The sequence below is a fragment of the Pithys albifrons genome, chromosome 1, assembly GCF_047495875.1.
Source record: "Pithys albifrons albifrons isolate INPA30051 chromosome 1, PitAlb_v1, whole genome shotgun sequence".
Taxonomy (NCBI): domain Eukaryota; kingdom Metazoa; phylum Chordata; class Aves; order Passeriformes; family Thamnophilidae; genus Pithys; species Pithys albifrons.
This window is the reverse complement of record NC_092458.1, coordinates 27,009,041-27,036,169: the sequence shown is the minus strand read 5'-3', so window position 1 is coordinate 27,036,169 and position 27,129 is coordinate 27,009,041. Positions and strand designations below refer to the sequence as shown.

The window sequence follows — 27,129 nt, the reverse complement described above, 5'->3', positions numbered from 1 at the left end:
CTATCTAAGCTCTTTGATTCAAAACATGAGAGTAGGTTGCTGCTTTCCTTCATAACCACATTAGAGTTTTCACAGCCTCAGCCACAAAAAGCTGGGAGCACTGCGTTTATTGCCTTCTAACTGATGGGATTCATGTGCCTTATTTCACAGGAAGTTTTAACCTTCTGCTCCTGGGCTGTTCTGCCAAGAGAACACAGTTTCAGCCCATCCTGGACACTGTTTCCTTCTGCATCAAGGACGTTACTTCAAATCCCTTTAGTTATCAATTGGATCTCATGCTAGGTTTCTCACACAGCCAAGACAAATTCTTAGTCCCTTGGCTGAAGGGAGGAGGGGTGAGGAGATGGAGAGGTACTTAACGATTCTATTTTGTGCAAAACACAGTCAAGATGTTATGTTTGGAGAACATCTATTGGATTGAGCCCTTCAAGCAAGAAAATAAAAAAACACCTCATTTATGGATCCAAACAAAGTTAAAACGTGACACAGGCTCTGAGCTACTAACATTGTCAAAGCTGAGGTGCCTCTGAAAATGACCAAAAGTAGAATTTAGGTTCCTGAAAAACCCAAATGTCAAAAACTTGCCAAGCTGCAGGTTTAAAGCAGTAGGTGAGCAGAATTTTTGAGTACAGGTTTTGGTCTAAGATACCAAAACACTGTTTGGAAACTTTGGTCATTTCATGGATGTGACTTCATTCCCCTTCTACAAGAGAATAGGAGCACTCTCTTCTGTAACAGGAACATTGAATAAAATGCACACAGTAAAATCTGTGAGGGGATGAGCCCTACAGGAAAAGTGGAAGTCTTTGAAAGAGAAATTACAGTTCATGAGTGGGTTTTGCAAAGTAGGTCTTCAGTCAATGGCAAGGTTCCAGGAAAAAGTATATTCGCTCTGGAGCAGCAAGACCTTGCACCTAAAGCAGGGCTGTGCTGGCCGGGCACAACTTCGTCTGTGATACCTGAACACCACTGTATCATTTATAAAATTTTGCGTGTTGTTGACTGTTGTTATTACACTATAGTGTACAGGACTCAATATGTTATTTCTTGTATAGACCAAAACACATGCAGAACATGCTAGCCCCTCACTCCACCCTGTTCCTGCTTTGAATTGTCAGTGTAGTGGAGGAAGAAACTCTGCTCCTCTCCTAGACAAGTCTTGATCTGCTTCCTCCATCATGGAAATTGTCCAGAGTTCCAGAAAAATGTTTGGAGGCATTTGTTGCATGCAAATAGCTGCCAAATAAATCACTGTATATTGCAGCGCAACCCCTGAGGGGGTTTGTACCCATGGAACTTGCTACTGTCACTCCACTTCCCCACAAACCTTAATCATGTTATTCATTCAGCAAGAAGGATAAATGTTACAGCATGAGACTTTAATCCCTCACTGCTGAGGATCTGATTCTCAGGGAGGAGGGGAGAGAGAGAGAGAGAGAGAGAGAGAGAGAGAGAAGGAAATCCAAAGGAAAAAACTTAAGGTAGGAGTCAAATACCATTACTTCTCAGCACTGGGTTTAGTCAAGGATTGCATTGTAAGAACATCTTCCTAAAATATGTCAGGAGAAATTTACTGCATGGGCACGCATTGATTGTGCATGCATTTATGTTCATTTCTGTAAATACAGGGCCTAGACAAGACCTTTAAGGCAGTGAATTTGCAAACTTTTAAAGCCTCTGAAAAATTATCTTCTCTACCTCTATGGGCTAGCTCTACAGATTAGCAAGTAACTTTACAAGAATGTTTCCTTCAATTTTTTTCCATAAAGACAATAAAAATAAAATAGCAGCAGACATGAGAGAGAGAGAGAAGCACAGCATTCAGCAGTAACCTAAGAGCCTGTGTTTTTAATAGCCCCAGCACATTTTAGGTACCAGTTTATCTGATATCTCTGCAGTCAGTGCTTTCTGTATGAGGGGCAATGCCTATTTGATCATACTGGCCTTGACAATAACCCAGATGAATCCCTTCCACTAAGATTAAAGCTCTCAGACCTCTGTTAAGACTGCCAGCAAATATGCTAACTAGAAAAATCCAGAGGCAACTAGAGAAACACTATGTCACAGCCTATAATCCCCTTAGAACAATTATGGAATAACACTAAACGGCAATTGATACTTTCACTTACCTATGTTATGTAGCTATAACTAAAAGGTGGTTATAAATCAGCAGATGAGAGATGCAATGCTTTTGTTGTTCATTACAAACTACTCCTGCCAGCTGGTCCCTATTATTCCAAACAACTAGGAAAGAACAATAGTTGGAAAAAAAATGCAGCTTTTTGTATTTTCCAACAAATTGAAAAGAGGAGCTAACACAACATTGTCCAGTTTAGAGTTTATGAGAAGCACATCTAACAGGGGTCTTTTCGTGGAATCATAGAATAGAATCATAGAATCGATTGGGTTGGAAAAGACCTCCGAGATCATCAAGTCCAACCCTTGGTCCAACTCCAGTCCATTTACCAGATCATGGCACTCAGTGCTACGCCCAGTCTCAGTTTAAAAACCTCCAGGGATGGGGAATCCACCACCTCTCTGGGCAGGCCATTCCAATGCCTGATTACTCTCTCTGGAAAGAATTGTTTTCTGATCTCCAACTTAAATTTTCCCTGGCAGAGCTTTAGCCTGTGCCCCCTTATCCTATTGCTGAGTGCCTGGGAGAAGAGACCAACCCTCACCTGGGTAGAACTTCCCTTCAGGTAGTTCTGGACAGTGATGAGGTCACCTCTGAGCCTTCTCTTCTCCAAGCTAAACAAACCCAGCTGCCTCAGCCTCTCCCCATAGGACTTGTGCTCCAATCCCTTCACCAACCTTGTTGCTCTTCTCTGGACCCGCTCCAGCACCTCAATATTTTTCCTGAACTGAGAGGCTCAGAACTGAACACAACACTCAAGGTGTGGCCTCACCAATGCAGAGTACAGGGGAAGGATCACTGCCCTGGTCCTGCTGGCCACGCTATTCTTGATACAGGCCAGGATCCCATTGGCCTTCTTGGCCACCTGGGCACAGTCTTTGCTCATGATGAGCTTCCTGTCAATTAGTACCCCCAGGTTCCTTTCCACTTGGCTGCTCTCCAGCCACTCTGTGCCCAGCCTGTAGCACTGCAGGGGGTTGTTGTGGCCAAAGTGCAGGACCCAGCACTTGGCCTTATTGAACTTCATCCCACTGGAATCACCCCATCTCTCAAGTCTATCCAGATCCCTCTGCAGAGCCCTTGTCCTAGTTCAGCAGGAGGGACCAGTTAACACTGTGTGGGAGTGATCAAAGCTGTGTATTCTACCCCCTCTATTCATTCCCCAAGGACAATGGACCATTAGCAGCAGCTGCCCAGGGAGCCATTAGCACCTTCACACCCAGCCTGAGGGGGCGTGGCTGCTAATGGGCCATCAATGGTTCAACAATACCCCATGACTCCCAGAGTTAATCACCCATTGTGTGTGTCCCCACCCTGGGGGAGGGACTGGGTGCTCCCTGAGGGTACATAAGTGGTGGGTAAGAAGACCTGGGGAACTTCTTGTTGGATCCTGAGGAGCAGCAGGATCTCAACAGGAGGAGATCACCACTCTCGACCAGACTACAGCCTTTGCCTGCACCAAGAGGTTTTTTCACTTCCTTTTGCTTTGGCCTTGAGGGAACCACAGAGGTCTCAGCACAAGGGCAAACAAACCCCCTTGGGTTTGTGCCCCAGGATACTGGGTTATACTGCTGGGTTTTGTGAGTTGAAAGCAATTTCCCTTTGTGTCAGTGTATTTATTGTAATATTATTATTAAATTTTAGCTCTGACTTATAATCTTTCTCATGATGAATTCATTTCCCCTGCTGGTTTGCCTTTAAACCAGCACAGCCCTCCTGCCTTCCAGCAGGTCGACACTCCCTCCCAACTTGGTGTCATCAGAAAATTTGCTGATTGTAAAGTTTTTCTCTAAGTCAGTTGAGTGACAACCTAATGAGTTATCTTCATAGTACCAGATCCACTCACACAACCTGAACATACGGTTTTACTTTCTTTTCCAGTACATCTTCCTGATCTCATCTCTGCTTGAGGGAGTGGCTAGTTTTAATTTCCTAGCTTCATTTAATGCAAAATGTCTGTAAGCCTGCTGACTGTCTCCCTTCTTGGCCTCATTCTATGTCCTCTATCCATCAACATGGGAAAGAGTACCGCATTTCTTGAAAGCCCCTACTTTTGAGAAGAAGCAGAAGGACAAAAGTAATGAGTTATTGAAACTAGATATGATAGAGATTGCAGCCCATTGATCAATTCATCAGTTTTAGTAATTCATTATATTAATATTATAGCAGATAGTTATAAACTGCATTGTTCCTGGTCCAGGAAGGGAATAGGAAAAATCACTTTTTTGTTCAAACTAGTGGAAAATATAGAAATTTATTCCAAACCCTTACCTATCAATCAGATTTTGTAACTGGTTTGTGAGTCTGTGAGACTCACTCCTACATTACCACTATGCAGTGATCGTAGTACATTAACACAGTTTTCATTCTTTCAGTACTTACCAGTCTCCACCAGACAGACTTGACACCTCTATCTGTTCTGTAAGTTCCACATGATTGCTAGTTTCCCAAGTGGAAGAAATCTGATGTGTAAGAATAGAAGGACTGAATTTCATTTCTGCTACTGCCACCCAGCTCTGAGAGGCCACAGTGCACAGCATAATGACAACAATGGCATTCCTGAGTCACCATGGATTTGATGCATGTTTCATAGTCAAAATGTAAAAGATTATAAAGAAGACTGGTGATAAAAAGACGTCCACACTTCCTTCTTATCATCCCTGCAGAGCTACAGAAGAACTGTGGTTTATGGACAAACTCAGTTTACTGTCTTGTCCTTTACTATTGATCATTCTATGTCAACAAATGAAAGTACAATGGTTAACATTACAGATAAATTGTTGCAACTTGATCTATAATTAAGCAATTATAAGTATGACAAGATTTTCAGACATAGGAATGAAAAAGAATAGGATAAGGCACAGTATCTTACATGAAAGTTTTGCTGACTGTGTAAAATTAGAGGTCAACCTTGAACTGCTACCCAAAAGTGCCATATCATCTCAACTGGCATCAAAGACAGAGGGATTAAGATATAGGACTATGAAATTTGCAACACTTAGAAGACATAACAGAGACTAAGAGCCCAGTTTAGGAGTGTGGCTTACATTTTAGGATTTTTTAATAAACTCCTTAATTATTTAAAAATTTTGTAATCAAATTAATTGGGAAATGTCCACATTTTATATTTTTGCATATTCCACAATGAAGGTAATAAAAGGATATGTTTCTACATCAAGTATTTATGGCACAGTACTACGAAAGTTCTACAGTCTACATAATCATGCTTCATGAACTCTCTGTGAATGGACCGTGTCCTGCCAAACCTCAGAGCTTCCCTGAATTGCTCTACAGCCACTATGGCCAAGAATAGCAACTATATCTTTGAGCCACCAAATCTGAATAATTGTCCTTGATCCCAAAGTCTTCCACTTCTATTCCAGTGCTTCTCCAATGCAGACCCATCATTCACTGCTCAGCTCATCCCCAACACCCAAAACTTTTGATCAAGACTGAGTAAGCTTTATTCATACAAGGGAGAAAGGCAGTCACCTCATGTTCTAATAATCTGCATGAAACCACACTTGTAGGGGCAATTGAAAATCAGTTGTTAATTTTAAACACACAGGTGTTCAATGAAAAGGTGGATAGGTTACAAAAATATACATATTCCTTGCAAAGCTGGAAGCCTGTGCAACATGTATGCACTGTTGAATAGTTTGATTAGGTTGCCAGAAATGGTTTCAAGAAATGGTGCAAGAAAGTTTTCTCATTATATGTCTTTAGCCAGATTATTATCCTGGGAAATATTTATTTAAGAGTGCCAGTATGTGCTGTTGCAAATTAGCAACAATTACTTTCTCAAAGGTAAAAATATTCTACTGGAAAAGAATTTCTTAAATTATTCACCGCTTTTCTGACATTACATTGTTTGGATTCCAGCCTAAGGTTATGACTGAAATCCAGCCCCTAATGTCAGCCTGGATACAAATGTGATTAGTATTTTCTCTTAATTATATTTCTGGTGGTACAGCCTGCATTTTCAAAGATGTTTTGCACCTTGTTTCATGCAACATGGAGATTTTCATGAAGGCACATGCAAAGTGTTAAATTACAGAGATGTTTAGGAAATGCACAAAATAGTTGTGCACTCATTTTTTTCTTTTCTTGTTCCCTCTTTTCTTTATTTCCATAGTTCACTGGTTAACATCAGCATAACAGTTATGCTGTCAAAAAAAAAAAAAACAAACGAGCAATAATAGGCAGAGTCTTATACAGAAATTCACCCTATTCTGGAAGGCTACAAAGTACATTAGATCTATGGTTGACAACAGTCGTGCAGTATAATGGCTGATCTTTTGAGGGAATAAGTGTTATTCCTTCTCAGAATTTGAGTAAATTTGAGCGGGGTGTGGGGGCAAGTGGGAACACCACAAGCCAAACAAAGGAGGATTTCTCCTACAAAACCATCAGCCTATTGCACATTTCTGGCCTAGAGGTCTCTGTCTATATGCCCTGCTCTCATTCTTCCAATGTGAAGGAGGTTCATGGGACTTGGGCTTCCCCCTCACTTCAAAATGTTCCTGCATAGTAGCTGGCTTTGAAGAATACCCCTCCACAAGGCTATACATACAGCCAGCCACAGGCTGCTGCATATCATAGAATCATAGAATGGCCTGGGTTGGAAGGCACATTAAAGACTATGTAGTTCCAAAGCCCTGCCATGGGCAGGGACACCTTTCACTATATCAGGTTGCTCAGAGCTCCACCCAGCCTGGCCTTGAACTCTTCCAGGGATGTGGCATATGCACAACTTCTCTGGGCAATCTGTTCCAACGCCTCACCACCCTCACAGTAAAGACTTCCTATATCCAATCTAAACCTCCTTCTCTTTCAGTTTGAAGCCATTCCTCCTTGTCCTGTCACCACATGCTCTTGTAAATAGTATCTCCACCTTTCTTGTAGGCTTTCTTCAGGTACTGGAAGGCCACAATTAGGTCACCCCAAAGACTTCTCTTTTCCGAGCTGATTATATATATATGAGAATATATATATATATATGCTGTATAATCAGCAACCTTTCTTACAGATCTGCTGCTGCTAAAGAAAGAAAGGGTCAAGATTAGTCATGAAGAATGAAATGTAGTGAATTCAGCCATGCCACGAAGCACACACATGTGTGTACACATGCATACCACATACCCAAACTCAGTGAGGCTCATGCTCTTACTGTTATTACTGGAGCATGCAAGCAAAGCAGAGGGATTTTTTTTAATAAATGTTTCTATACTCTTACTACATAAGATCACCAGGTGAAATTCTTAGACTCTGATTTTATGACACTGCGGTAGTTGTAGACCAGTCTGATGGGACGTCTCAGAAGCTTGGACCTTGTAAAGTCATGACAAGATATTTTATGTTACTAACCAGTGGCTATATCCCTTTGCATAGGGCTTATCTGGGACTTAGGGGCCAGTGTCAGTTCCAGGATCCTAGAGCTGATAGTGTTAGACTGTTACTATAAAGTTTTCAAAGTTTTTTAATGGATGACTCTCAAAAAATATGGTAAAAAACAAGGTTCTCTTCAATGTCATACAATAACAGACCTTTCTACCCCTAATTAGAACTTTGTATCTATACATATCTCATATTTTTTAGGTAACGTTATTGCCTCAATAGTATCAAAAGTTGAGGAGTGGCATGGATAAGTCATGCAATACCTACAAATAGCGTTTTGCATTCACATGAATCATCCCCTCAAAAAGCTGAAATCACTGAAGAGCTGTGGCCAGGGGAGCTCCAGTCCAGGCTGAGATAATCGCTTCTGAGGGTCAGCTGACCATGCTTACCCAAACACACCTCATGTCTGGCACAATACCGTCACCTAACCACAAGTCTTCAAGATTCAAGGGATGTGAAAGAGTAAAGGAGCATGGCAAAGAGATACTTCAACATCAGATGTTAAAACTGGCCAGCAGGAAGCTTGATTAATGCATTTCTACCAAATAGGGAGTAATATTTAATTATTATTCAAAAAGATGTTTTATTTATCAAGCTAAGAATTAGTTGTTTGGTTGGGGTTTTTTTAGGTTTCTTTAATGTGATGGGGAGGAGACAAGCAAGGAAGTTACTCAATAAAGACTCTCAGAGATTTTGCCTTGTTAGCAATTAATTTTTTCTGTCAGTTCTTCATTAGTTTGAAGGAGGCCTAACAGACATTTGAACTCCTTTAGCCCTATTCTTGGCATTCATTTCACAGCCCTATTTTCCTTATTATGAAAAAGAATAAGAACCCATGATATATCTATTTGAAGTGCTTAATCTCTTTATATACTTTCATCATGCTTCCTTCTAATTGTCCTCTCATGCTGTAACCTTTCAATTCTTCCCAGACACAGAGTTTGTGAATTGCCTTTAATAACTTCTATCCATTGCCCATCTTACTTATGCACTATATTTCCAGTTATATGATCAAAATTCAGTATTTTCAGAGTTCTCTAGTCCTTGACTTTAACACTTTTCTTGCTTTTTCATCACTGCTGCTCCCTTATTTGTTCAATGACAAACCCTTTTCTGCAGCTCAGTTAAAAGGTAGCAATGTGAACAAAGTAGATCAAATTATTCCTTCCAATATGTATTACCATGTATTTGTCAGCACTGAATTTCATCTGACATCATATTCCCCAGCCATCTAGCTCTGTTAAGTCCCAACAGAGTTTCTCACACTCTTATTTCACCCAGACTAACCTAAATAATTTTGCAGATTTTGTGAGCTCAACCTTTTCCTCCCCCACTTCTTACAGATTAGAAAGGGGTCTGTTATATGCTTGGGATCACACACAGCAACATTGTCATATCATGCTAAAAATTGACTATTTATTCCAATTCTTTTTTTGCCTGAAAACCAGCCACAATTGGTGGTAGAATTTCAACACTTTGACCTCCCCTAGAATAACTGGATTTTGTTGACTTAATTTTCTTATCAGTTTTTTGAAAAACGAGAACAGTATTTGCTGGTTTTCAGAAGCTGAACATAACTAACGTAGTCCTTACCAGCCTCTCAGGTGCTGAATGTATTAATTTGGATGAATACCACATATTTTGACACCTACACTTCCTTAGTCAGGAAAAGTATCCCTGAAGGCTTGCCCTGTTTTATACTCCTCCCTAGGCATCTGCTATTGGCCACTTCTGTGACAGAAGCTGGAATAAATGGACCTATGGTCTTGCTTCATACAGGCACTTTTATACAGTAATCTCATCTTCATTATCTGAAATATTAGGTTTCAGGTTGGGTTTTCCCCAGACTCTGAGTGATGACAAATGATTTAAAGAAAACATTAAGACAAAAATGCTCGAAAGTGACTGATTTTGGATGGCATAGGATGACAGCTTTGTATCACGTCTGAATGCAAATAACTTCCTTCTTACTCTCACCTTCAAATCTTTAGCAGAGACAGTAAAATAAGACAAATCTTATATTAGTACACCCTCAAGCCCATCAATCATTTCCCTTCTTCAACAGAATACAATTACCTTCGTATATGATTTTTTCTACAGTTTTGAATCCACATGACAGTGTCCATAGTCAACCACCGTTCAGTGAATTAAGAGAAAAATATTTTTGATATGTGTCTAACGTTTCACATGCTGTTATTGTCTATATGTCTATATACTCTGAATTTCCTTTTTTTCTTTTTTTTAAGGAAGAAAAATAGCAGACAAGAACATATATAAAGCATTGCTTGCACTGCTTATAATCCCATGCCTGCGATCAGATCTCCACAGAAGCTGTATTTCTCTTTTTTTCTTGTCTTATTTGTTGGTTTATGGTGTTAGAAGGACAAGTTCGACAAGAGATTCAGTCATCCTTCTGGTTTTGGAGATTATTATAACACTTGTCATCATTTAACACTAGATATGAGTGACTCAGTCCTAGACTGTCTCACTGACATCAGTTAAAACTCCTCTAGCATTAATACCAGAATCCACATTGATAGATATTTTTAATTAGAAGCTAAAGGGTCTTGATGAAGGGTGAGTTAACAGCATTGGCATTGAGTTGCTCTTTGCACCAAGGCAGATGTGTATGCTTTTGACAGTAGGAAATTAATCAGCAGTGAATATTTGGGTAATATGCCTCCTCTGGGCCTGTTACTTGCTGCCAATTTTTCAGAAATATGTGAAGTTTAGTACACTGGTGATTAGGTTTTGTACTTTTGGCTCGAGGTCTGACATCTGGACCACCCAGGTGAAAGTCCATTGCAGTTCAGGAAACAGTTGACTCTAAATGCTTGGAAATGTCCCCTTAAAAAAATTATGTCTGGGGGTTGATCCCTGAATTCTACATATGCTGCAAACATCTGCTTCTGCTCCAAGCTCAGAAGAAGACCTCTGAAATAACAGAAGCAAAAAACAAAACACAATTAAATTTTCATTTTCAAGAGCCCCAACCCTAGACCTCCGAATCTGAGTGTTAACAGAAAAAACAAATACAAAGCAGGTTTAGTCAACTGCTTTGAGATTCTTTATCATGAACTGCCATTTAGCCTGGAGATGCCATGTTCCACTCACACATCACATGTTCCACCCACAAATCACATGTTCAGTAACCAACCCACTCTGCCACAGCCAGGCAATAATTGTTTGCTGCACAAACTCTGTAACACTTCATTAGTTCTGCCACACATCTACTACCAGTGAAGGTAACTTTCCAAAATGAAAAAGCACAGAGCAACATTACAACTTCCATCTATTTTTAGTGCAACTGTTTAAAAAAAATACAAGAAATGTAATTGAGGAAAAGGGCTGCTCACACTGCAGTTTACAATTTAAAGCAAAAATATGACCTGCATTTTTGGTTGGGGTTTTTGTTTGGGGGTTTGGTTTTGTTGTTGGTTTTTTTTGGTTTTTTGGGGGCTGGGGTGGGGGGGGAGAGGGCGGTCTGTCAATCTTAAATTTCTCCAATGAGACTGTGAGAAATGTGCAAAGGTATGTGATCATTTCTGACAGTTCTTGGCAGCAGGGCAGGCAAGCATTGGAAAGGATCTCTCTCTCCCGATCCAAGATTAAATTTGGACTGAAACACAGGGCTCATTTAGGCAGCAATTAAAGGACCTTATAGACTGAGGGAGAATGAAATGATAAATGCAAAGAGGCTTATTTAATGGGGATATTAAGTAAACTGCTGGTAAAAATGCCCATTTATCATCCACTGATTCCTAATTGGTTTCCTGTTCCTGCCTGCATGTGGCATTTTCAGAAGGAATTACCTTCCTTTAGTGCGACTGTTGCAAATGCAATAAATCAAGGGCATAGATTTCCAGCTAATTTAAATGGAGACTAAATTGGAGCCAAAGCATGCAAGAGTGCTTGTAATTAATGTTCATTACAACTTTTAGCTTCAAAAACAGGAAGGATCATTTTAATGCACCATTCCCAAGTAAGGACGTTACTTCAGGACTTGGCCACCCTTTGTAGACTCAACAAAAATCACTTGCCTTTGTAAGCCACTGACCTGCCTAAAAACTTCCTAGGAATCCAAGCTGAGGTCTAGTAACTGTTGAAACACCTGTACTTCAAGGAAATTCCCTGCTGGTTTTTTTATGTACATGTCTGATCTGTCTATAAAGTCCAACTTACACTAAAATAGCTGACATTCTCCATATCATTATTGATCTCAGTCGCCTGATTCCCTCAACACATACTTTATTTCCACCAGGTAGTGTGAGCAGGTAACAATTTTCTAGCTGAAAAATCAATAAGGTAAACTGCAGTTTCCCAAGCAGCATCTTCAGTAGTTGGTCTACAGTCTTCCAGCATATTCCTTTTCCAAAGGTTCAGCTTTGCTAAAGAGAAGAAAAAAAGTCTTGTTACTGTGGGAATTTCTTTGTTTTGTCATTCTCACAAGGTACTTCAGAAATGAGATATGAGTCTCATTTTATGACATTTTATTGTTTGATACATCAAGCCACTTTTGAAAACACAGTGACCAAGATTTTCTGCTGCTTCTCATATTTGCTCCACTTGAGTGTAGCCCTGATAAACAGCACTATGAGCATCAACCAAACTTCCTTAGCTGTTGTGAGTTTCCAAACACAGCAAAAAGAACAAAAATATCTCACTTTCTGAATCCAATGAAGTTCATAGAACTGATTTATATTCAGTGGAAAGAAAATTGGTTTATTGGGTCTGAATGCTCAAAAAAGTTTTTCTGTAAGAGATTCTCTTTGTTTCTCTTATGCACTGAAAAACAATAATTGCCTGCTTGTCTTTTGGAAGCAAAAAATACAATTGGCCCAATTTAAGTATTTTATGGCAATCAAGATAAACAGATTTAGAAATACTCTCTATCCTTGGTGTCACCGAACAGACAATAATCTTTTATTTAGACTTTAATCCAGTTGCAGACAGGTTTTTTGTTCTCTCTTCTGCTTGGTCATTTACTGTTTAATTCCTTGTTTTCGGTTTGGATCACCACTTACAGAATTAACATTCAGAATTTACAGCCTTCAGAGCTGGCATGTTTGTTGCAAATGATCAGGTTTGAGTGGAATAGGTTGAAACCCAAGTGGGTGATAAAGAAATCCATTAACGTACTGACACACAAATCTTCCATGTTCCTCTGTAATGCACCCTTGAATGGTTAAAGGCAGTACCCTGGGGAAGAGGAGGGTTACAGTTATTTTCCTCCCCCAACCATATGTAGATAAATATTCATTGGGAAAAAAAAGCCTGACATGGAAATACAAATGTTGGTATTAATGCCCATTCCAAGAGTCCATGCTGTGGAGGAAATGGGCTGGCAATCTAAAGATCCAATTTCCTTTTTCCAGGCTCTGCTACCAACTTACTATTTCATCATATGAAGAACACTTCATTTTTCCATGCCTCATCTTTCCTCTCGCAAAAGCGTGACTGCATTCCACAGACGGGAATTACCATATACAAGCATTAACTACTTTCACTTTTTAATTTTAAACAGCTTCAGGATATTTACTCTGAATGCCAGGAGAAACATTAAGGCAGGCCTGGGAATGCTCTGCCATGACAGAAAGCAAGGAATAAATGTTCCTTAAGTGAAACAACCTGTCAAACTCTCACCCCAGCCACACTTCTTTTTCGATGCTTGCTGCACATACAACTGAAATGACATACATAGTGTAAAAGTAAGATATGGCTTAGAGAGAGAGGGAAACCACTTAAATTTGCCATTCTACCTAAGGATTCCCATTGGTTTGATACTTGATAAAGCCAGCTGAGGTTCCAAGTTAAGGAACTGCACATTTAAATTACACAAATCTTCAAACAGTCGAAAATTACACTTTTTAAAGTACTTGCACTCTTTTTTTTTTCTCCTTTTACGTTACTGTAATACCTTAATAAATCAGGACCTATCCTCATCTTGCCTGCTCCTTGCCTTTTCCTCCAAGCTCAGAAGATGACCTCTGAAATTAAGAGACCAGAGCAGATTTTTACCAGCAGAGCATATAAAGCTTTTGGGACCTGGTGGACCGAGCCCTTACACTTCAAAAGGCAGAGACTGCAGATCTTGGACTACAATACTCTCAATTCCAAATAACTGACTAGACCCTGATCTGACATTTAATGGGTTTTGTACTGCTGTAATGCCTCTAACTCTAGTGAAGCAACTGGTTTTTTGCCAGGCAAGTAACATCAGAATCAGACCCCAAATCTCTTGGTTGGTAGGCCATTTTACTCAATCTGCTCAATAATTTTTTAAATCCTTCTCAATTGACTACTTTCAAGGCCCACATTCTTCAGAAAGAAAGATGTGTGGGTTTTCTTTAAACCATATGCAGCTTGACTGCCAATCATTTAGTCCAATTAAGTCCCAATTTTATATTATTTTTCAGCCACATGTTACAACAAACAACAGAGTAGAGACCCACATATGTTTTCTGATATTGGAATAATGAAACTCAAAGAAAGAAAGAATTGAATTTCCAGTGGTTCCTTTTAAAAATACAAAATTTGTAATATTTTAATACACTAAAATCAGTACACATGGAACATTACTTGGTCCCAACTGAATACAAGGTTGTACATTAATGGAAAAGTCCTGCTGATGTAAACAAAGAGGCAGAACACTGTACTAAATAACTGGGAATTTATTACTCAACCAAAACCATAAACAGAATTGGTACACGACAAATCCACTGGCAGAACGGGATGTTTGTGTTAAAAGCATCTGTCTGTAGCCAGTGATGGTGGAGTGAAGTGACTCTGATCTCACAAACCTACAAATGAGGAGTAATTCCAGTGTTTCCATGGGGGCTGAAAAACTGCAAAGCAGTTGTGGAGAAATCTTAATTGGGCCACAGTGTAATTGACTCCACCAAGTTCTCATGAACTCTTTAGCAAAACACATATAATACTGCATATGATCAAGTATATTTAATATCTTTTAAATGGTGTGCCTATACCATAAACTGTCTGCCCTGATAATTTGCTGTCTTTGTTTTGCTCTACAATGCACAGATTTGGTGAGGCAAGATTAACACTCATTAATGCTCTTCAGGTCCTCCAACATGAAGACCCATTAATGTGTGTGCTGTTGATCTTTCCCCTACGCAGACTCCACAGAATCAGTGACCAGCCAGGCTGAGACAGGTTTAAGTCATACCATAGCCATTCATGCTTTTGACATCATTCATTCAATCCACAGTGTGTCGGTTACAATGCCAATAAATCATACATGAACCATGGAAAGACTCACTTCAGGGGACAATGGCTAACACCTACAGGACACAGACCTCAAATCTGGATGCTTAACAGTAAGCCATGAAGACTGAAAGATGTTTACATGCAAATTATTTATTTCTTGTGAGGCTCAAAGAGAAAGAAATGCAGAATCCAAAGCCCTCCTTCTTCATCTCTTAATCACTTGCCTTGACTTAGGAAAACAAAAAAAGTGAAGCAACATAGTAACCTGCACAGACCACCTCAAAACAATCCTGTGTGAGGAATGCACTGTTATTAACCTTTCCCTTGGCATATATTAATCCACAGCATTCTTCACATCTGTAGGGTATCAGATGCAGGAGGCAAAAAACTGCACGAAGTAGAAAACAGCACAAAGTAAAACTACAATCTAAGTCTCCCGAACAATAGTAAAATGCAGTAATCCACAGGGGTAAAGTGACCACTTCAAAATTAACTGCAAGGATTTACAGCTGAGAATTAATTTCATCTCTATTATTATGTCAGGTAAAATAGTCACAGTTATACACTAATTTATATAGAATCACAAAGGAAATCCTATTTCATTAAGTGGATTAAGCATTAATGTATTACCCTTTCCATTTTTATCTGCATTTCATAAAGTGCCTAACAGGAGGTCAAATTAAGAGACCAAATTAACATTTAAAAAAGTCATAGTGAATGCTATACCACAGTGATTGTAACCACACTATTCTTTATCATGATGGTATCAAGGCTATTGTAGCCTTGGTACTTGAAATTAATAACTGTTATTTCCACAGGGAACCATTTTTCTTGAATGTAAATCATTCAGCAAAGTCAGGCAGAAGAAACAAAAGCATTACTCATTTCATGCAAAGGTGTAAGCAGAATAGGAAGAAAGAAAGCAGCAAGTGCTAAATCAGTTCCCCCTTTTCCTTGCAGGAGCCATAGGAAGGAAGCCCTTAGCAACCTCCACTCGTGAAATCAACGGAGTGCACCCTAACCCAGTAAATTGTGTCAGCTATTTTCATGGCCTTTTCTCAGTTATTGATTATTCAAAACTAGATGATGTGACCATTGCCCACATAAAAACACATGCACGTGCAGCGCCTTATACATTTACCTGCCAGAGCAGTCCTCCAAATCAAATTCCAGCCACAATGTTTTGTTTGCTCTGCTTGTTGTGTTTCTTTACACCATAGGCATTGTCCTGCTAACACAGTTCCCAGTCTGTCACTTGCTGTTGATAATTCATGTTATTCTTAGCTAACATTAAAGGTTTATCACTCCAATGTTATTAGATCAGTTTCCTAAGGAATTTCTATTTTATTTGTGTAACGTTGTTTATATGTCAAATATGTGTCAAGTCTGGGGGCACTGAGAGTTTAATAGCTTGGAGTAACTGGTAAAGTCACATCTGGAAAACAGCATTTGTTGTAATCTGTATAATACATTCATCTTACCATAATGCCAAACAGGAAAGATTTCTGTATAGAAATACATAACTTTCAAGAAACATTTTTTCTATTCTAATCTTCAGAAGCACCAGTGCCATACTGTAGGTGGAGCATTCAATTAATTAGTGCATGTATTCACATCTGCTGTTTTGCCCCTTTGCTCATAATGGGCTTTAATTTGGAATGTTTTCATACACCAGTGAAGGTAGATTTTCCAGATCACATAGGTAGGGAAAGGAGTAAGAAAAAGAGTACCACATGCAAATTGAACTTGTCCTCTGTAAAGGACTTGGATGTGCCATCCTTCTACCCCTTTTATCCATGAACAAGCAACCCACAAACTCCAAGTCTTTTCCTGAAAGCTGCTCTTTCTGTGCAAGTTGTTTCACAAACATGCTATCCCCAGCAGTGGCTGGCTTTTCCAACACCCTCCCACTCCCACATCCAAGCATAACTTTTCTGTTGGCTGGTATTATTTCTTCTCAATTTTGAGGGTTAGACTTCCTTTTTGTGAGATTCATGTCCCTCCTTAGAGACTTCCCACACTATGAGAAGAACACAAAGACAGCTCTGACCTTCCTGCCAAACTGTACTTCCTGTTCTTCCTCTGTCTTTCAGAAAAGGGCATTGTGGGTCAGTGGCTAACATGAAAAAAAAAAAGATGGCTTGTATCAGTGGCTGGTAGCTTTATTAAGAGAAGAGAGGAAACATGACTGAGGATGCTAACAGAAAGTCTTTCCTAGATAGTCAGAACTATTTCTGTGGGTAATGTGACTGAAAATGTACCTATGGGTCAAATTACAGAACTTTTGTAAGTTCAGACTATGTTTGGTGAATCTTGAGGTTTCTAAAAATAGCTTGTCAGATTCACAAAAATTTGTATTCTGTAAGTTTTGTATCTCCATAGCTGAAAATTTATTCTACTGCTAATAAGCATTGCTATCGTGCTGCACAGGAATTCCAGGAAAGGAAAAGGACAAGTATGTCTGAAATGAACTTTTCTTATTCAGTGTGGGGTGGCTTTCTAAGCACCTTCAGGTATGTGCTGCTCCTTCAGGTATGTGTTGCTCCTAGATTACAGTGCATTTAAAAAAGACAAAGTTTAGGGAAGTCATGTTTCAATAAAAGCCACATTCTTCCAGATGAGGGAAAATTTCTTCGTTTCCTTTCCTTTTTAACAGGGAGTAACTGGACTGGAGTTACAGATGGAACAAAGAATGAGCAAAGTCACTACAGCAGTTCTCAGAATGGAGCTTGGAAAATGATGGTCAATATTTTAGAACTTGCAAAGAGACTATTGTGGGACAGGCAGACAATAGATCTAGCAGGCTGGCAACCAGAAAAGAGCAAAGAGGTAGAGGCACTGAGGGTCCAGAGAAGATGCTGAATGAGGTTGATGTCTGATCATTTCTTCGCAGCTATATTGACCACATGGAAAACAATGATGCAAAATAAGCCAGAATGGCCATGGTGGTCAGTCATCCTGATGGCAGTCCTCCAACAGGTGGAGTGGATTATGGAAGGAAGAATGATCTGTTTTGTGCAAGTTATTGCTGGATAGATCCCAGATGTGTTAATAAAGTTGCAGGCTATTCAAGCAGCATTTTAGAGTCTATTCTAGCTCCTCTTCTACCCTAATCCTGAGAAAATAAGACTGTTAGGTCAGTGACCAGTGACAAGCTTACTTAAGAAGTCTTACTTTTTGTGAAATAGAGCAAACTTTACTTGGAAAAAAAAACAACCATGAAATCTCCAGGAAAACCAGGAACTAATAGAATTAAGTTGATTGGCAAAAATGGAAGGACAGCTACTTGACACAGTTGCATATGCAAAATTTCAGCAGTTTCCAGTGCTCAGAAATCTTAAGGAATTGCCTTTTTAATGTAGGATCACAAATAGAAATTCAAAAATAATTTTGTACAAAATCTTGCAAGTTTACATGTGTGTGATATAAAAATGTGTTTCTTTCAGGTACCAGCAAAATGGTAAGATAACTTACTGAGCTATGGCTTTCTGCCTTTCCGGGTGTGGTCTCCCTGTCAGCTGTTCACTTTCCTTCTGCAACTGAAATGAGACTGATGGTCCTAGCTTTTCAGTATGCCTATGGCAAGTAGAAGTGAGGAAAACTAGCTTAGTTCATGTTATTTTTAAGCACTGAAAAGAGATATTTGGGCATACAGACATAATGAGATTAAGATATTCCTGATGATTTTGCTGTATTTTTTAAAACAATGCTTTTGTTTGAAAACAGTGGAGTTCATAGCTCTCTTTAATGCCTTCACAATGTCAACTGACTGTGACCAAACAGACTGAAATAATATCTCGATTTATTTAATAGGGTGTTAGCTTTGAAGTTTAATTTTCAGGAATAGGAACTCTCCTCATTCAGGGAAATGCAGACTGAAGTATGAAATCCACTTGGCTGCAGATCATTTCTACAACACATCAGTGCAAGGACGAATTTCAGTTGCATGCCTGCAGAAGTGAAATCAGATCCGTAGACTTTCCCTGTTTGCCTCTCACAATCGCAACACCCAGTCTTGTCCATGCAACCTCTCACTGATTTCCTTCCAAGTCCTGACAAATTCTACTCCTCTTTCTTCAAAGTGGCCCCTGGGAAATAGGAACTTGATTGTATTGAACTTTTCATTCCTATTGCTGTCTGCACGACCCCTTGGAACACCCAGCATTGCAGCTTTGGCACAGACATCAACAACCACATAAAAAATCCTGAGGCTTTGGGGACAATTCCAACTGTCTGAAAACTCTCCAGAAGATGGAGGAACCTTTCCATATAACACACAGTGCATTCACCTTGCCTTCATGAGAGTAGGTGTAATACAGTCTCCTCACAGTGTAACAAAAATTGTCACTTGCATTGCAGTAATGTAAAATTGAGTTGATTGGTCCAGCTGGCCCATGCAGTCCATCCATTCTGCTGCCTTTTTTTCCCCATGGCCTCAAAGGACACCAGGAACAGCTGCTAGAACAGCACGCAGAGTAAAAAAGCCATTTGGAAACCTCTTGCACTTCCAGGACATGGTTGGGTATTTGGAGCTAAAATTGGCAACCACCACATCAGACATGGAGAGAGTTCCCAGGCTAGCATTCAGCTACAGCCCGACTGAGAAAGTTGAGACACCATTAGATTCAGTGTACCCTGGAAGGTAAGAAAAGAACAACACAAACCACATGCCTGCAGCAAGGAAGATCTTCTTGGGAAGAGACTTACTTCTCAGGATTTGGGGCTCTGTGAACATTAAGCCTAAGGATTTATCAAGAGGATTCCAAACCTTCTCTGAAAATGTCACTGCATTTCATCCAAACAATCCAGACTTGCCGACAATCAAACCGATCTTTTCCAAATTCAGCAATGGCCTTTTCTCCCAGTGTCCATTCTCAGCTTATAGGCTTAAATGTCAGCTGTTTTTATTATTCATAAAATGGAATGCTTAAAATGTTTTATTTGTGACAGCACAAAATTATTTCCCTTTCTTTCATCTCCAGTATATCAAAAAAAGGATTTCATTTAAAATTCAGATGCGTACCATTGAAATTGTTCACTCCTGTGCCCATAAAGTCAATTAGGAGAATTCCTCAAATCAATGATTTGAAATATCAAGGGAGGGATTTTTAAGTTATTCTATATACTTGATAAAACAGTTACTTTGTCTCAGCTATCAATTATATCATAGTAGGTAAGCACTGTTTTAGGACTGCAATAGATGAACATACAAAATAGCAATATGAAAATGTGAGATCATCAAATTCAACAGCTTCACAGTGACTCTAACCTAGTATTATAAGACATTAATCACAGCACTGGTTCACAAGAGTATGCGACGAACTGCACACAGTGTTCATGCTAAACAGCTCTGCACCTTCTCTCCCAGCTTCCAAAGGCCAGGTAGAAAAGCAAACATTTCCTAAAAAAAAAAAAAAAAAAAAACAAAACAAACCCCAACACCTCACTTCTGACAGACAATTCCCCTTAAGCTAAAAAAAAAGACAAATAGGATGCAATAATTAGGATGGGTTATCCAACATGCAAATCAGTTCCTGTGGATTGCTCAGGAGCTGTTGAAGGTTATTCAGCAGGTTTACAAAGAGACAGTGGATTTCTTTAAAAAAAATTTATCCTGGGGAAAAAAGCACAATGGAACAAGTGGGCCCTGCCCTTTCACAGAACACCTATTTGACATGTAGCTTGCTAAAATAGTGTAAATTATTTAAAGAAAGGCTAAGCCAGAAATGTACATCAAGTGCCATTATTTTATCACCCACTTTAATCACAGGCTGCTATTCAGAATGGTTTGAGATGTTGGTTGTTACAGAAGAGATTTCTGTACCATTATTAGTACCTCTGAACAAATGCAGTGAGCAGGGAAAAAGAAAAGACAGTGGTGGGGGAAAGAGTGAGAGTGAGAGGGAAAATGCAGCAGTGGTTAAAGCATAGTTTAATAACTGCAATCTCAGTTACTTTTTTCATATGTATTGTATGTGCAAGTCCATAGTACAGCATAATGTGTCATAATTTGGCCTCCAATTCTGACAGCACTGCTTGACTTGGGCATTAAATCATTGCCCCAAGGAATTCACATTCTGGCAATTCCTGATGGTAGGACTGTCATCTCCTCCCACACATGACCTATCATTTTTGACATGATTGAATCAAAATTAGTCAGTACATTTAGATGTAAATTAGAGACATCCAAGAATAATAATGAGCACAAAAATATAGCTCTGTGTAATTGACACGGCAACAGCTTAGTACAGTCTTCCACAGTGTCCTCGAAATTATTAATATCATGATAACAGAAATACTGTATCAAAACAGTGAGAAAACTTTTCCTTTTTTTTTTAGAGGAGCATATTTAACTAACCCTTAAATCCTACGGAAATCCATAAGTGTTCGCTTATCTGGTACTTGCATTATCCATGCGGTCCTGACTGGAGACAGACGTAACCAGACAGCAAAGGGGTGTGTGAGGGTTCTCCCATTCTGCCCCGCCTCGTGTCCCATCCTTCCACCTTCCCACCATTCCCCCTCCAGTCACTGGCACCACTGGGGGCTCCTAAGGGGGTCAGCCCCTTGCTCCAGGAGGTGATGCCTTCCAAAATCAGGCAGAACCCCTGTGCACTTCCAAGTGCTGCCCCACAGCACTATTGCACACAGCGTTTTCCCTGTTATGAGCCCCTCTTTTAATGTACCCATGCTGACCCAGATGAGTGGGCTCAGGAAGGTGCCAGAAGCCACTGGCATTCTGCTCCATGGGCCCAGCATTCCTACAGCTTCTGCTGCCCCTGGGCAGCTCTGTCCACCAGGACTCAGCCTGCCCTTGGGCTCCATCACCCCTTCCTAGCCCTGGGTAACAGAGGGGAAAATTCCCAGGGAACACATAAGGGAGGAGGCCTGAAGCTCTTGAAAATAAACTAAGGTGGTTCTTCTCCAGAGCTCTCTCCTTCCCTGGGCAAAGGGCCCTTCATGCCACCACAACCAGAGGGAGCTTCCGCACCCAGGGTGGGGGTGAGGGGTGCAAGAAACAGCCCCGGACTTTAGGGAGGAGAGACACCCCTAATTTCTCAAAAAAAAGTGGGTAATGCAACACCCCTAAAGCACAGAAGCAGATCTTGGTTTTTCTCCTGTTTCCCCACTTCCTAAAAGGTCAGGTGCCCTCAGGGTGGGCAGGAGCCTGAGAAACAGAGAGAGCTTAAAACCAGAACCACTGTATCCATGGGGATGAGGCAGACAAAAACAATATTTAGCAATATTTCCAAGTGGTTTCCACCTTTTCCCTATGAAATGCCATTTAACGTTTCTGGTGGCGGCGCTTTGCCCACAGGTACCAGCCCTGCTCTCCTGGAGAAGAGGCTGCTCCCCATCGGTTGTCCTGGACCCACAGAGTGTGGCACAAGGGGAGACCCTGATTTTGTTCCCATGTGCCCCACAGGAAAACAGGTAACTGTTTAGAACAAAAACAATTCGGTAAGCCTTTTTTTTTTTTTAAGATGGTGGGAGCATTTACATGTGTTAATGTGGCACTCAGTGATCTTGATAACCCAAGTCTGTATTACTACCTTGAAGCAAACCTAAAATCTCCTGGGGTCATGCCAACATCTCAATGGTTGCATGCTGAGTATCTCCCTAAAGTCTTTGATTACCATGTTGCCGGGGGAAAAAAGAAATTAACTGGAACAATTTCTGTGTCAGTTGTCTGTGATGAAAGAGGAAGTGCCCAAGATTACTATGTCCTCGATGTGCTTGCCATACCCTCACTCAACAGAGATGTTAATATTTTGAGTAACCAGGTGAAGCAAGTGTCAAAGCTGTTTCATTGGAATATGTTTTTCTGGAAGCCACAAATCATAAAACCATTTCTGAAACAATATTGCAAACACTACAAAAGTTTCCCTGTGCAGAGTCTATACGGCAAGAAACACTGCTTAGTGAAATAAGTGCTGGTAAGAAAGAAAATTGTCTATCTCTTGCAACTGAGTTTTCAGAGCTGGTTAGTAACTTGTACCCTGAACACTGGAGTTTTCAGGAGCTTAACACCTCTGAGAATATAGCTAATGAAGGCACACAATTTGTGAAACTTAAATGCCAAAGCTTATTGAGTGTAAAAATCTCACAGTATACATGGTCTCACTAGTTCTGTTTAAACAATAAACATAAAATCCAGGAATATTTCTGAAAGAGAAGAAAAACACAAGCTGTTTTTATGTACTTCAGGCAGACTCGTACCACTACTTTCTCTGACAGGAGTTGAAGGTAAAATGCTTGTTTTCTCTCTGTTTTTGACCCTGAAGTGTCACTGGATAGTTACTACCTTTTGAGTTTGCCATACCACCTGTGCTAAAGTATCACATCTCGCATTCAGGAAAAATTCAGTACAGGTTGCTTCTTGGGGTTAGAAATGGCAGAAAAGCCAGAGAAAGTAAACTTAAACCCAGGTGCATCTTGTGCCATCTTTGGCTGGGTGAAATTAGCTCTGTAGGACCTACAATAAAGTTCAGCTGCACTCAGACAAGTGGCAGCAATCAAACATATGGAAAGATTGTGTAGCAGACAAACATTCTCCGCCATATTAACAAATCTATGCTAATTTAGCAAAAATGAAGGGTATTTAAAAATATTGTTCAGATTTGATGCAGAATGCTACTGAAGACTGACATTTGTGAATATAAAACAATGTTCTGTAGTAACAAAGGGCTTTGAAATCAACACAGAATGCCTGGCTTTCCAACGAGGATTGTGCCTGAAAATGGCCGTCATCTCCCACTTCCTCCTAGCAGAGATGATTTATTTAAAAGGCTTGTCTTTTTTTTTTTACTCAAGAGATGTTGCTTCTAGTAGAGATGACCATTGTCACAAGGAACGGACCAAAGATCAAAAATTGAAGTAAAAAAAAGGAGGAGTTCCTTCTCCTGAACTTTGGCCACAACAACCCCATGCAGACTTACTGGCTGGGCACAGAGTGGCTGGAGAGCAGCCAGGTGGAAAGGGACCTGGGTGTTTGGATGGACAGCAGGCTAAACATGAGCCAGCAGTGTGCCCAGGTGGCCTAGAAGGTCAATGGGATCCTGGCCTGTATCAAGAATAGCGTGGCCAGCAGGACCAGGGAAGTGATCCTTCCCCTGTACTCTGCATTGGTGAGGCCACACCTTGAGTATTGTGTTCAGTTCTGGGCCCCTCAGTTCAGGAAAGATATTGAGGTACTGCAGCAGGTCCAGAGAAGAGCAACAAGGCTGGTGAAGGGGCTTGAGCTAAAGTCCTATGAGGAAAGGCTGAGGGAGCTGGGGTTGGTTAGCCTGGAGACCTTATCACTCTCTACAACCTGGTTAGCTCGGGGGAGACCTTATCACTCTCTACAACTACCTGAAAGGAGATTGTAGCCAGGTGGGGATTGGTCTCTTCACTCAGGCAACCAACAGTAGGACAAGAGGGCATGGGCTTATGCTCTGCCAGAGGAAGTTCAAGATGGATATAAGAAAGAAATTCTTTCCAGAGAGAGTAGTCAGGCATTGGAATGGGCTGCCCAGGAGGGTGGTGGATTCTCTGACCCTGGAGGTTTTTAAGATGAGACTGGATGTGGCACTGAGTGCCATGATCGAGCAATCACAGTGGTGTTGGATCAAGGGTTGGACTTCATAATCTCAGAGGTCTCTTCCAACTCAACTGATTCTATGATTCTTATTTTATTTCCCTATGGGAAACTGAAGAAATAGAGGACAAGGAAGACTGAGAAATAAATACATAAAGTAGGGGATAGTAGTAGGACTGGAATTCCTTTTTGGAACCACATTACTGGACTATATTCAAAAGTTTCAGAAGAAAGAAAAATGAAGGGAATTGGAAAAAGGCCAGATGAAGTACATTCCCCTATTTATGGAGGATGCAGCTGAGACTCAGTGAAGCTCCACTGAATTGCCAGTAAGAATGAGCATGAAAAGGAAAGGCCTGCATTTTTGTGTTGCCATAGGTGGAAATCTAAATTCACTGACTACAAATTCAGGATGAGAACCTCTCACTAAAGTTGAAAATAGCCAGGACATAAACTCTCACACCTGACAGCATTCTATTTTAAGTCCTTGTATTTTGGGAATGTGAATTATGTTCTCTTAGCTTCTGGTAACACTGTTTGTGATAAATTCCCCTTGCAGTTGGCACTACCTTTAGCAACCCAAAAACTCAGTACAGGGGCAGAATTCAACATTTCCAAGCAGCCACAGAAATGAAACATTATTTTTGAAGATACTTGAGCAGACTGCTAAATGCTACAACAAGCCCAAACCACAGACCTCTTGCATTTCCAATTGTTTGGCTGACTGTCAGGCATACATAACCTCACATTTGAGCCCTAGCCCTTCAACCACCTTATAGTGTTAGTTCAAGGGGAGAAATTGCCACAGGAAGCCTCATATGTGCTATGTTGTGGTTCTCCATGCATCAAAGTGGAAAATGTTTCCTTGGTCAGTGAGAACACCTGGGTGGAATTACCCACATGAAGAATGAGAAGTGCTCTGTTAGGTGCCTGCAGGATCACGACCCTGCTCTTTAGTCATCCAGCTGGTTGTGTATAGATTGGCAGATTAAATGACAAAGCAACATTTACACTTTTGTATCTGCCTTTTTTCATGTCCTACCCTAATGGTACCAAGGAAACCAAATGCAAAAAACAAAGGTATTAAATATTACATTATAAGAGAGCACATAAAGTGCCTTGATAAGGCTGACAAGCCAACCTTGTGGGAAAATGTTACAAAAATAATTCTCTTGCAAACTTTAGCTGTGTTCTTTTGAAACAAGTCTTCAAAAATTGAGGCAAATCCCACCTCAGTTTGACATACAACAATAATAAAAGACACACATGATATACAAAATTTCTGTCTGATAAACAGATCAGCCAAGCTACATTAAATTAGATAATTAATACTTACTTAGTTTGTCAGACATGTTTAGGGGAACAGCTGATTCTTGAAAGTGTCAGTATGCACTTAGACAATCTCCTCTGGCATTTCTTCACTTGCCCAAGAAAAGCCTAATACTGTTAAAACTGTAGGGTCTCTGTATACAGCTGTAGTTAATGATCACCTCTACATTGTATCAATGACTGGTCTAACTAGGACAAGGTGAAAACCCGCCTCCAGCTCTGTAGAGGCAGGAAAGCAGAGTGTATGTTTATTATCACCCTGGTGAACAGATATTCACAACTAAAATAATAACACATTTTTATAAATAGGGCAACTCAAAATCCACCTGAAAAGAAGACTATCAGTATCTTATAAAAATACTCTGGAAAAATAAACTATAATAAGCCAATGAAACAACTTCTGTAACAGCTATTTTAATCTCATTTGTCATCCATAGGTGTTTTTCCTTGTATTTCCACTACAGCAAATGGGAAACATTTAAAATATTCTGAAATATTTCAGTTTAATAGTCTTCATAGCATCAGGGGGAAATTGTGTTACTACAGAGCCCTGAAGACATGATAGAAAAATGGATTAATCCCCAGATTATGTTCTGTTTGCCTCAAGTAACCCGGATTTTTGAGTAGTAATAAGTATTCGGCAAAAAGCATTTATCTTAAAAAAATAAAAAGCAATAATAAAAAAACCAACAACAACAAGGAAACAAACAAAATCCAACCAAACCCCCAAAACTTTCTTTCTCATCCTACCTTGGAAATTAACTTGCATTTTGTTGTTTACAGAATATATCACAGAATGTGTCATTCTGTGATGTTGCAGGATGTATGCAACCCCTGATACCATCTGTGTCAGAGAAAGACTGCATTCTGGAAGGTCTTTAACAAATTAACAAACACCTAGAGGATTTCACAGGAGAAAGAAAAACTAGGAATTTCATATTCAATTGGCTTCTCATATATTCCTGGTTCATGAAGATATGCTCACAGAAGCCTAACATTGATTCAGTTTTCTTGTCAGCACACTTATTCTTTAAAATATGACAGAGAAAGAACAATTTGTTTTCATACTATATGACACTATTTCACAGTCTCACATATATTTTTTATATATAAAAGTGCATTTTCACAAGGACTGGTGCATTGCCTAAAAGTTTTTTGATAGGTAAAGGGTTTGTATTGGAACTGGCTTTATTTGCAGCGTTCCAGATCAAAATATTTTCTTTAGACCATATTAGGTGCTATCCAGGTTTCAAAATATCTCCTTCATTCACACATAATCAACAAATTTAAGAGTGAGCCTTAGGAAAAGATCATCCTTTAATTCCCTGGACTTCCTTGGAATATGTTATTTTAACTGCCAGATTTGCAAAAGTTTTCCCTGAACCATTTACACACATTGTCCATCTGAATCTCTAATACCCTGTTCCTGAATGCTGCACCTGCTCTTAGACCAATG

General features: G+C 39.9%; 1 long non-coding RNA gene across 2 annotated transcripts; it reads right to left on the bottom strand.

Moving 5' to 3' along the window:
- Positions 1-10,066: 10,066 nt before the first annotated feature.
- LOC139678896 (uncharacterized) lies at positions 10,067-25,803 on the bottom strand. Of its 2 annotated transcripts, none has more exons than XR_011699111.1 (3): positions 25,681-25,803; positions 11,720-11,925; positions 10,067-10,471 (listed from the first exon to the last, which is right to left on the bottom strand). It is a non-coding gene; the product is annotated as an uncharacterized lncRNA (long non-coding RNA). The 2 variants fall into 2 exon arrangements; XR_011699112.1 differs by having other exon boundaries at positions 11,785-11,925.
- Positions 25,804-27,129: the final 1,326 nt, after the last annotated feature.